The sequence below is a fragment of the Enhydra lutris genome, unplaced genomic scaffold, assembly GCF_002288905.1.
Source record: "Enhydra lutris kenyoni isolate GAN:26980312 unplaced genomic scaffold, ASM228890v2 scaffoldscaffold69, whole genome shotgun sequence".
NCBI lineage: Eukaryota > Metazoa > Chordata > Mammalia > Carnivora > Mustelidae > Enhydra > Enhydra lutris.
In genome coordinates, this window is record NW_019154153.1 from 5409430 (window position 1) to 5421466 (window position 12037).

Consider the following 12037-nt stretch of genomic DNA (forward strand, 5'->3'; position numbering starts at 1 on the left):
CAGTTGGTGCCAGCTGTGCTGTCCTTGTGGGTGGGAGTCCCACGGCACCCCCGGTGAGCCACTGCACAGTGAGGGGAGCTGGGCCCCAGGAGGGCACACAAAGCCAAGATCTGGACCACTGGGGATCTTTAGGGCACTGAAACTACTCTGTGTGTTACTGTAATGGTGGGTACATGACATGATGCCTTTGCCAAAACACCTTTGCCCATGGAATGCACAACATAAAGCTTGTGAACCCTGATGTAAATACACTTTGGACTTTGGTTTGTAATCACGTATCAGTTTGGTTCAGCAATCATAACAAATGTACCACCCTAACGCCAGATGCTGATGATAGGGGAAATTGTGTGCGGGAAGGGAGCGGGGAGAGGAAAGTATATGGGAACTCCCTGTACTTTCTGCTTCATTTTTCTGTTAACTTGTAGCTGCTCTAAAAAATAAAGTATATTTTATTTTATTTTTTAAGATTCATCTATTTGAGAGCGAGAGAGAGAAGGGAGAGGGAGAGAATATCAAACTGACTCCCCGCTGAGTGTGCAGCCTGACGTGGGGCTTCATCCCACAATCCTGAACTCATGACCTGAGCCAAAATCAAGAGTTGGTCACTCAACTGGCAGAGCCAACCAGGAACCCCCACGAAAAGTATGTTTTAAAAAGTGGCCAGCAGTGGTGTTTGCCTCAACAGGTGTTAAAATTTAATCACTGCCTGGAAGGATTCATTTCAGGATCAGATCAATGAAATGCACTAAAACAGGAAGTATTGCACTGCACATGGCTCATGAGTTAACTTCCGTTCCTTTAAATAAGACATAAGCAAATCTCTCAGCCACCCCTGTTCCATTGAGCAGCTCCCCATCAGAATCCGAACTCATTTCTTTTTAAATCTGTACATGCAACCGCACGGACATCACTTCCTTTGTCTGCACCCAAGTTTCTCTAGCTGGAAACTGGGGAGGTGGGGTGTGCGATGCTGGGCGTTTCTCTGGAGAAGGTCACTGCTTGTCTTCCAGTCCCTACCCCTTTCCAAACTATGTGCTTTGTCACCTGCTACACACGATCGTCTACCTGTGCATGGGGGTGGGAGGGGCTTAAATTCTCTGGTGCCGGATCATTTCTCTCCCCCTGCCTTGCTTATCATGTCCACACTGGGTTAAGGATAAACTTAATGGAGGAAAGTGCCTTTCATCTAATATTGACTATCACATAGATGATAATATATATTTTATAATTTGATAGTATAGGTCACTATAACAGCAAGCTCAGCCTGACCAATGTACTCAAGTGTAAATCTAAATACATAAATAGTATCCTCATTATACATTCCAAAATGAAATACACCTTCCTCTGTAAGATTACTGAATTCACGCCCTGCTGCCTTGCCCTTGGTGCCATAACAAGAAGCTTATGTAGCACCACCGAGGGGGTGACAGTGCCTTCGCTGGGGAGCCCCCGTGCCCTGGAGGTCGGAATGCAACTGGAGACCTGAGGACAGAGGACAAGTGCAACCGTTGCAGCTTCCAGCCCCTTTTCCTTCCCTTCTCTCCTCACCCCTCCTCCCTTCCGCTACCGCCCTTCTTCTTACTGGAAACCCTCTCCTGGCCTCCACCTCCACCGCGGGAGATAAGACAACATGTGTCCCGGGCGGGGAGTGGCCCAGCCTGTGTGAACCATTTCAAAAAAGGTTCACTTTGGGTGATAAGAACAGGGTTCTGTTTGTTCCACTGAGAGCAAAGCCAAAGACTTGGGTCAGATGGGGCAGCTCGGGTAGCCGGGGAGCGTGGGAGACACAGCTTTTGAATGAAGGAGTCTCAGCAAAAAGTCTGTCCCTTTGTAACCCCCTCCCCAAATCCCCTGCACATTTCACATATCAAGGGCCCTCCTTGACTCTCTTTCTCTTTCTCATTCCTTGCCCTCCAAGAAAAATCTTTTTTTTTTTTTTTTTTTTACTTCATGTTTATTTTAAATAGATCTTTAAAACTTGTCAAAAAAAACAGGGACGCCTGGGTGGCTCAGTTGGTTAAGCAGCTGCCTTCGGCTCAGGTCATGATCCCAGCGTCCTGGCATCGAGTCCTGCATCGGGCTCCTTGCTTGGCAGGGAACCTGCTTCTCCCTCTGCCTCTGCCTGCCACTCTGTCTGCCTATGATCGCTCTCTCTCTCTCCCTGACAAATAAATGAACAAAATCTTAAAAAAAAAAAAAAAAAACAACTTTTCAAAAACACTTTCGTAATGGTTATCTCACTTGACCCCCACAGAAACGGTCTACTTTGTCTATTGCTGCAAGTCTGTAGGAGAGCAAGTCTCCCTTCAGCTGGCCAGCTGTCATGGGGTGAAGTTCTTGCCCGAGGGACGGAGTTCCCCAGCTTTCTCCTCCCAGCACAGCCCCACGGGGTTCCTCTTTGTGCTTTTCTCGGTCAGAATCCTACCCGGAGTTTTTCAAGCTTGAGAGTTTATGAATTCTGGACCCATTTTTTTTTTCCACATGATTTTCTTCCCCTTCCTCCCTTACTACTTCCCCTACTTCCCTCTTTATGTGGGTCACGGAAACACAGAACCTCATCATGGGTGTTGGGAGCCTTGGAGATCCCCACTACAGCCTGTTTCTACAATGAGGAAAACTGAGGCCTGGGAGGTGACTTGCCCAAGGTCACACGGCCATGTTAGCGGCAGAGCTCAGTGTTGGATCAGGCTCCTGACCCTCAGCAAGACTCCGTTCCACTACCGCACACCTACATTTATTCATTGGATTAAACTCGTTGGAAGGGGATCAGGATTCTAAGGCTGCCTTATGAGTAACAGGGTGGTTCTTTGCATCTCCTTTGCGTAGGTATCTCATGCTTCGTCTGTGCCATTGCCATATGGGGTGCTGTATAGAGGGTGGGGTGGCTGTGTGTGTCCTCAGAGAGAGAGGAAATTGCATTTGGGCATTGGATGGGCCCTTTGCAAACAGATCCATCCATCCCTCCATGGTGCTGGCACTGGTTCAAGGATGGGAGAGTTTGGTTTCCCATAGTTTCACTTTCTCCCACCTCAGGGACATTAGTTCCTTTTAGTATTAACAGTGAAAGTTTTGGAATCATTCCTTGCACAATTATTTTGTCTCCAACCCTGGTCTTACCCTTACTGACTCATGTCCTATGGTGGGAAGAGTGAACAGGAGTCAGGGAGCCTGCCTTTGGCAAACTCATCATCACCTTATGGACCTCATTTCTGTTCTTTGCTGAATAAAAGCATTCAAGTAGAAAAAAATTTTTTTTTCTAGGTGAAGGAAGAAGGAGCAATGTCTACAGACCTTGTTTATTCTGCCAGCAAGGCTTTGCTAGGTAGCTGTCTTCTGTTACTGTACTCTAGACCTTTGATCAAAACCAGAGGGAAAACAGTGATGCTTCTAAAGTGGGGATTCTGTCCAGGAACGGGGCAATAGAAACTTGGGACTGCAGAGGAGCTGTATGTGTGTGTGTGTGCACGCGCCTGTGAGCATGTTTGTGTACACACACACACACACACACAGTCTGCCTGATCTGATTGGTGCTCAAAGGCTGCCCAGAGGAACCCAGCCCACCCTCTCAGGATGCCTGGGGCTTGTCACGCAGCCCACGTCGGGGAGCAGACATCCTGGTTCCCACTCACCTCTTCGAGCCTATGACCCGGGCCAGCCCATCATGTTTGGGACTCTGCACATCCGGACCCATGTTATCTCAGGATCCTGGGACTCTTTGGCTCCCCTGCCCTGCCTCCTCCCCTCCCTGTGGACACGTAGCCACCACACACTTCTCAGAGGGCTATTTCTAGCCAAGGGGCTGTAATTCAGCCCTAGCCTGTCAGGTCAGGCCGTCTGTGTGCTGCAGCTGGGACGAGCGGCCTGACACGTTGTGGGTTCAGCAGAATGCAGGATGTTGGGGCTTCCGGAGGCAGCATCCCCTCAGCCTGCTGGAGGTCACAGTTGCTGAGACGTGGGGGTGGGGGGCAGACAGGATGCTCCCGCCGCCTGATGGGGAGGAGGTGGGTGTGTACGGGAGAGCTAACGGGAGCCCAGCCTCACACCTCCAGCCCTCATCTGGACTCTGGCCCGCCACAGCCCTTCCCCTGGCATGCACCACTGTCTTCAGCCTAGCTCAGAGTTAACAAAGTCAGAGGACTTAGTGGGGTCAGAAACCCAGCTGGGCCCCATCCCAGGCCTGCCATTTTTGTTCAGTGACTGCACCTCCCGGGGCCTGTCTCTCCTCATATGGAAAGAGGAGATAATAATTGTACCTGCCTCATCAGATCGCTGACAGGATTTAATAACATGGCAAGCATGATAGCCTCACATGGAGGGGTCACGTTGCTCTCCCTGGTATATGGCAAATGGTTCCTGCTGGTGTTGTTCCTCTTCCAAACTCCAGCTTCTGCCACAGCTTCGGGCACTTCCCATGCGGCTCTCGCTTGCTGTCAGAATGCCTCACAGGGCCCTTTTGGAGTCACCATTACCTCAGAGTTCTTTCTGATGCCTGGCGTGTTTTTGGTGCTTGGTTAATAAGTTTTCACTGAATGGAGGAATGGATTCCTCCTAGCGCCGTAGGATGGAAGAACCCTGAAGATGGAATGAAAACAGAAATGAGATTAAAAAAAAACAAAAACCAAAAAACCAAAAAACCGTGGGTTCAGATTCCAGCTGCACCCCACGTGACCTGAGTAGGTGAGCTGGGACATTCATTCACAACATCCCTCAGGCTCCTGTCTGTCAGGCAGGGGTAAGGGCTCCTGCCCCATCTCCTTCCCAAGGCTGTCGGGACAGACGACCAAGAGTATGACGTTGCCTCAGAAGCAGTGAGAGGCTTTGCAGTTTCCAGGCGGATTACTCTTTGTCTCCAGTTAGTTCAGCTTTCCCACTCCAGCGAGACACATCTGTTCAATTGGGCCCCCTTTTACGGTACCATGTTTCTGGAGCTGAGGTTTGCCTTGGCTGTGCCATAGTCTCCCCCTTCCTTTTCCCTTATCCCTTCCAAACATGGGGCTCCCTTCCTTCAGAACTGGGACAACTCACCACATAAAGGAAGCCAAACCCACCAGCCTTGTCCAAACCCAAGGGCTTTTTTCGACCTATCACTGAAACATTCCTTGTAGAGAGGCATTGGTTAGTACATAGCCTTTTCCCTTTGGGCTTGTTCTCATATTCTTGAGGAAATCATTCATTCACTATGATTTTATGGCAAGCATCTAGGCACCTCTCACTCCCTTACTGTCCTTCAAACAAGGCCACAAGGCCTCACTTGGACTTCATCTCAGCTCTGGGAGGGCAGAGACATGTGTTATTACCACCATTTTACAGATGAGAACATTGAGAGTTAAAAAGGGTTATTGGCTGACTCAAGGTCTCCTAGCCAGCCAGTGAGTTGTACCCAGTTCTTTAGTCTTCTCTGCATCACAGCTGGGGAACCTCAAAGGCAAGGTGGTATTACCAGGGTTCTTTTGATGGACCATATGGCATGGGAACTCTGACTTTATGTCTTATAGATATGAGGTTTCTAACCTTTGTTTGCCCCGTTACTGGCTGTCATCCTGGACAAGTTACTTGAACTCTCTGAACTTAGTTCACATGTCTGTAAAATTGGGATACAGTATCTACCTCATATGCAAAGTATTTGACCCACAGTAGGTACTCAACATACCCTTTCATTCCTTGTATTTTCTCAAAGTACCCATCAACCCCTAATAAGTGTATGCACGTTTCTTTTCCTACCCCATAAAGATATTTCAAGGTGAGATGAACTGAATATTTATCCACTTACTCAATGAATATATATTATGTGACTAACACACACTAGACATTGTGCTAGAGTCAGAGATAAATGGGCGAAAAGACATTATCCTTGCCCTTAAGAAGCTCACAGTACAGTGAGGAAAGGCACCTGCTAGAGAGAAAATTACTTAGTGTGATTTGTCCCACGAAGGAGGTATGTTCAAAGGACACTGGGAGGCAGCAGAAAGAGCCTTAGACCTGGCCAGGGAAAGTCAAGTTTGGTTTCACAGAAGGATCGACAGCTGAGAAGAGATTTGAAGGAGTGCAAATTAGTCCATGGGCAAGGTGTGATAGAAGGTGTGATTTAGAAGGGGAGATCACATGCAGAAGGGCAGAGTCATGAAGCAACACATCTTTGGAGAGCTATAAGAATTGCAATAGGACCGTAACATAAAAGGAGTTGTGAAGTCTTGGGAAATAAAAGGGGAGAAGGGGGACACAGTTGGATTAAAAATGGGCTTTTGTGATATATTAAGACATTTTGAATGCAACCTCAGCCTATAGGGACACCTTGGCAATTCTGAGCCTAGAATCAGCATGGTCAAATCTGGGTTTCAGTATGATCACTTTGGTAGCAGTGTGATGAGTAAATTTCAGGGAAACGAGTCTATATGTAGGGAGACTGGTTAGAAAAACTTCAAAATATTCTAGGTGACAGACAGTTACAGGCCGAACCAAAGCAGGGGCCATTAGGAGCTAGAAAAAGAAATAGAGTGAGAGTATTTAGAGAGAAGAACTCAAAGAAACAAATGAGTGTACTTCCTTGGGGGTCAGGGAGAGAGAAAGAGGAGTCAAAGATCGTCTATGGGTTTCTCTTTTTAAAGATATTTTATTTATTTATTTGATGGAGAGAGAGATCACAAGTAGACAGAGAGGCAGGCAGAGAGAGAGGGGGAAGCAGGCTCCCTGCTGAACAGAGAGCCCGATGCGGGGCTCGATCCCAGGACCCTGGGATCATGACCTGAACTGAAGGCAGAGTCTTTAACCCACTGGGCCACCCAGGCATCCCACCTATGAGTTTCTGAGTTGAGTGCTTCCAGGGCCTGATGGCACCATCACCAGGATAGAGAACACCACAAAGGAATGGGTTTGGTAGGAGAGAAGAGTTTGGTCTTGTTTCGTGTGAGTGCTTCAGGAGATATGTAGCTCTTGGAAGAGAGATCAGGTTTGGTGGTGGAGAAATGGGCGTTGTTTTCATACAAGTGATAGTTGAAACAATGTTAGGGATGTATTGTCCCCATGGACTAACAGAGAAAGGCCCTGGGTATCTGGGAAGGATTGACAGCTAAGAAGAGAGTGGAGGAAGAGGAGACCACAAAGGAGATCAAGAAATGTTATTTATAGAGTTTTGGTTGAGAAGTCTGAGTACTTGATTCCTGGATTAACTAGCTTTGGTTGTGGTGGATTCCCAAAAGAAGATATAAGAAGATACCACAGGCAAATGCACTGTCTTCATTCCGAGCCAGAACTTCCACACTGCGGAGCTGTGGCAGGTGGTAGGAGAGTCCTGAGGGCATCACTAACTTTAACTTGAGATCTTGACCACAGACAGACAAAGGCAGCTAATTCTTGGCCTCTTTCCTCTAAGCCTCCATCGTGCTCTTGTTCCTTGGGGTCTTACCTCTCTAATTCCCAAAGGAGGAAATGAATAAAGACATATACATAAAAGACAGAATTGATGGCTCCTTTCTGGAGGGCCAGAGCAGAGCTGATTTAGTCTTGTCTCCTTCCATCCCTACCCTGAAGCCCACTAGGTTTCTAAGGAGGCCAAAAGAGTGGGGAGGAATAAAAGGGATCTTTGTGGTTGAGAAGAGGGCATGGTTTGATTTATCCCCTGCTGCTTTCATGCATAGTTTACTCATTCCTCCTACTAAAAAGTTCCAGCTGCTACTATCAAGACCCCTCAAAGGAAGGAGTCCATTTTTTTATATCAATGTATGTATGTATTTGCAGTATAATTAACATGCAAGGTGATATTAGTTTCAGGTATACAATATATTGATTCAATAATTCCATACATTACTCAGTGTTCACCATGATAGGTGTAGTCACCATGTGTTACCAGACAACATTATTACAATATTATTGACTATATTCCGTATGCTGTTATTCATCTCTGTGATTATTTATGTTATAACTGGAAGTTTGTACCTCTTAATCCCATTTATCTATTTCACCCATCCCTCTACCCACCTCCCCTCTGGCAACCACCAGTTTGTTCTCTGTATTAAAGAGTTGTTGGGGGGCGCCTGGGTGGCTCAGTGGGTTAAAGCCTCTGCCTTTGGCTTGGGTCATGATCCCGGGGTCCTGGGATCGAGCCCCCACATCAGGCTCCCTGCTCAGCGGGGAGCCTACTTCCTCCTCTCTCTATCTGCCTGTCTCTCTGCCTACTTGTGATCTCTCTGTCAAATAAATAAATTAAAAAAAAACTTAAAAAAAAAGAGTTGTTGGTTTTTTTTAGAGTCCACATATAAGTGAAATCCCATGGTATTTGTTTTTCTCTGTCTGGTTTATTTCACTTAGCATAGGACCCTCAAGTTCCACCCACATTATTGCAAATGGCAAGATCTCATTCTTTTTTATGGCTGAGGAGTATTTCATTGTATATACAATTAATGCCATATTTCTTTATTCATTCACTTATGGATGAACACTTGAGTTGCTTCTATATCTTGGCTACTATAAATAACATTGCAATAAAAATATGATGCATATATCTTTTCAAATTAATGTTTTCATTTTGGGGAATATATACTCAGTAGTAAAATTACTGGATCATATAATTATTTCTATTTTTAATTTTTTGAGGAAGCTTTATACTGTTTTCCACAGTGGTAGCACCAGTGTACATCCCCACCAACAGTGCATGAGGGTTCCTTTTCCTCCATATCCTCACCAACATTGTTATTTCTCATCTTTTTGGTTCTAACCATTCTAATAGGTGTCGGGTCATACCTTAAAGAAGCCCATTTTATTATTGACTCACATCCAAGTTTCCGTTCCCAGGGTCGGAGTGAAGAGGAAGTGTTTAACTCCCTCGTGAGATTAAAGTGTGTTCTTAATCACCATGAATGGGGGGAAAATGGAAGAGTGGGGTCTCAGGGAAGCCAGAGGAATCAAGATTTCCAGAAAGAGGACATGATTAACCATGTCAAGTGCTGCAGAGGAGAGACATAAGCTAAGGGACCAGAATTTGCAATTTTTCATTCATGATTTTGCAAAGAGCTGTTTCAAAGGAGTGAGATTAAAGACCATATTGAGTGGAATGAGAACAGTATGAGGGACAGGAAAGAAAATAGAGTGTGGACACTTTTAAAGAACAGAGATACAATAATAGGAAGGAACGTAGGTTGGTGTTTTGAGCTAATCAGTTAAAAAACTCAAAAGGAAAATGATGTGTTTATCAGATCACAAAGAGAAAAATTTTAGAGGAATACCACTGTCAATCTTTATTTGTCTCATTTGCTCCAATCATGGGACTTTCAGCTGTGGGAGGACTTTAAGGCTAATGTGTAACTGTTCTCTCCAATTGGGAAAATGGGAAACCAGGGACTACATTTTCAGTTAAAAAATTATTGCCTGGGGGTCCCCAGGTGGCTCAGTTGGTTAAGCATCCAACTCTTGATTCTGGCTCAGGTCATGATCTCAGGGTTGTGAGATAGAGCCCAGCATTGGTCTCTATGCTGGATGTGGAGCCTATTGAAGATTCTCTCTCTCCCTCTCCCTCTGGTCCTCCTCCTTCTCATTCTCTTTCTCACTCTCTCTCAAAAAAAAAAAAAAAATTATTGCCCAAAGCAACTCAAATGTCCATCAATAGTGGATAAGAAAGATGTGTATGTATATATGTGTTATATACAATGGAATATTATATGGCCTAAAAAAATGAGATTTTTGCCATTTGTGACAGTGTGGATGGGCCTAAAGGGTATTACACTAAGTGAAACAAGTCAGACTGAGAAAGAAAAATACTATACAGTATCACTCATATGTGGATTCTGAAAAAATAAATGAATAAACAAACACACAGAAGACAAAATAAGACCTATAAATACAGAGAACAATGTTACAGTTGCCAAGGAGGAGGGGGCTGGGGGCTGGGAAAAATGGGTGAAGGGGAATGGGAGATACAGGCTTCCAGTTACGGAATGAGTAAGTCACCGAACTAAAAGGCACAGCATGAGGAATATAGTTAGGGAAACTGTCATGGTGTTTTGTGGTGATAGGCGGTAGCTATGCTTGTGATGAGCAGAGCATAAGGCACAGACAGACAAGTTGAATCATTATGTTGTATACCTGAAACAAATGTAAGTGTGTTGCCTATACTCAATTAAAAATTTTTTTAAAGTTATTTCCTCTACAAAATTATCGAACTGCTAGAAGATAGCAAAGGAGAAAATCTAGATGACCTTTGGTATGTGATGATTTTTGAAATACAACACAAGAGGCATGATCCATAAAAGAAATAATGAAACTTCATTAAAATGAAGATTTCTGCTCTGAGAAAGACAAAGACAAGTCTCAAACTGAGAAAAAAATATTTGCAAAAGACACATCTGATATTTAAGACACAAAACAGATGAACACAGGGGAAGGAAAGGAAAAATAAAATAAGAGGAAATCAGAGAGGGAGATAAACCATAAGAGACTTTTCACTCTAGGAAACAAACTGGGTTGCTGGAGGGGAGGTGGGTGGGGCGATGGGGTAACAAGGTGATGGACCTTAAGGAGGGCACTTGATATAAGGAGCACTGGGTGTTATATGCAACTGAGAATCACTAAACTCTACCTCTGAAACTAATAATACACCATATGTTAACTAATTGATTTTAAATTTAAAAAAGAGAAAAAGACACATCTGATAAAGAATTGTTATACAAAATATTCAAAGAGCTCTTAAAACTCTTTACTAAAAAAAACAATTTAAAAAATGGTCATAAGTCCTGAACATACACATCACCAGAGATTATATACAAATGGCAAAAATAAACATTCAAAAAATGCTCCATAAAAGTTCTCATCACAAGAAAAAAAAAAACAACATTCAGTGATGGATGCCAACCAGAATTATTGTGGTGAGTATTTTGTACTATATACAAATATTGAATTATTATGTTGCATACCTGAAACTAACATGATGTTATAGGTCCATTATACCACAATTTTAAAAAATGATGGTCCACATCATCTATCATCAGGGAAATACAAATTCAAACAACAACGAGATGCCACTACGCACCTATTAGAATGAAGAAAATCCAGAACACGACAACAGCAGTGCTGGTGAGGATGTGATACAACAGGAAGTCTCATTTTATGCCTCATGGAGCAGCCACTTTGGAAGACAGTTTGACAGTTTCTTACACAACTAAACATACTCTTACCATATGATCCAGTAACCGTGCTCCTTGGCATTTATCCAAAAGACTTGAAAGCTTATGTTCCCAGAAAAACCTGCACATGGATGTCTGTAGCAACTTTATTCATAATTGCTAGGACGTGGAAGCAACCAAGACGTCCTCCATAAGTGAATGGACAAATAAGCTGTGGTATATCCAGACAGCGAGCTATTAGGCAATGCTAAAAATAAATGTGCTGTCAGGGCATGAAAAGACATGGAGGGGCTTTTAAACATATATTACTAAGTGAAAGAAGGCAATCTGGAAAGGCTACACACTGTATGATTTCCACCATATGACATCCTGGAAGAGGTGGAGAGAGTAAAAATCTGATTGTCAGGGACTGGGGTGAAGGGTGGGGAGAGGGATAAACAGGCAGAGCACAGAGGATTTTTAGGGCAGTGAAAATACTCCATATGGTACTATAATGATGAATATAGTTCATTTGATACGTCTGTCCAAACCTATGGAATCTGCAACAACATCAAGAATGAACCCTAATGTAAAGTCTGGACTTTGGGTGGTTATGTATTGATGTAAATTCATCAGTTGTAACAAGGGTACCACTCTGGTGGGGAGAGTTGATCATGGACTATCTACGAACAATCTCTGTATCTTCCTTTCAATTTTGGTGTAAACCTAAAGCTGCTCTAAAGAAGATAAATTCTTTAGAAAAATGATTTCCTCATTAAAATATCCATGTACCTTAGAGCTTGATAGGTTTGCCAAAAGCAAAGGAGTCTATTTTTTTTTAAAGATTTTATTTATTTATTTGACAAAGACAGAGACAGTGAGAGAGGGAACACAAGCAGGGGGAGTGGGACCAGGAGAAGCAGACTTCCCACTGAGCAGAGAGCAAG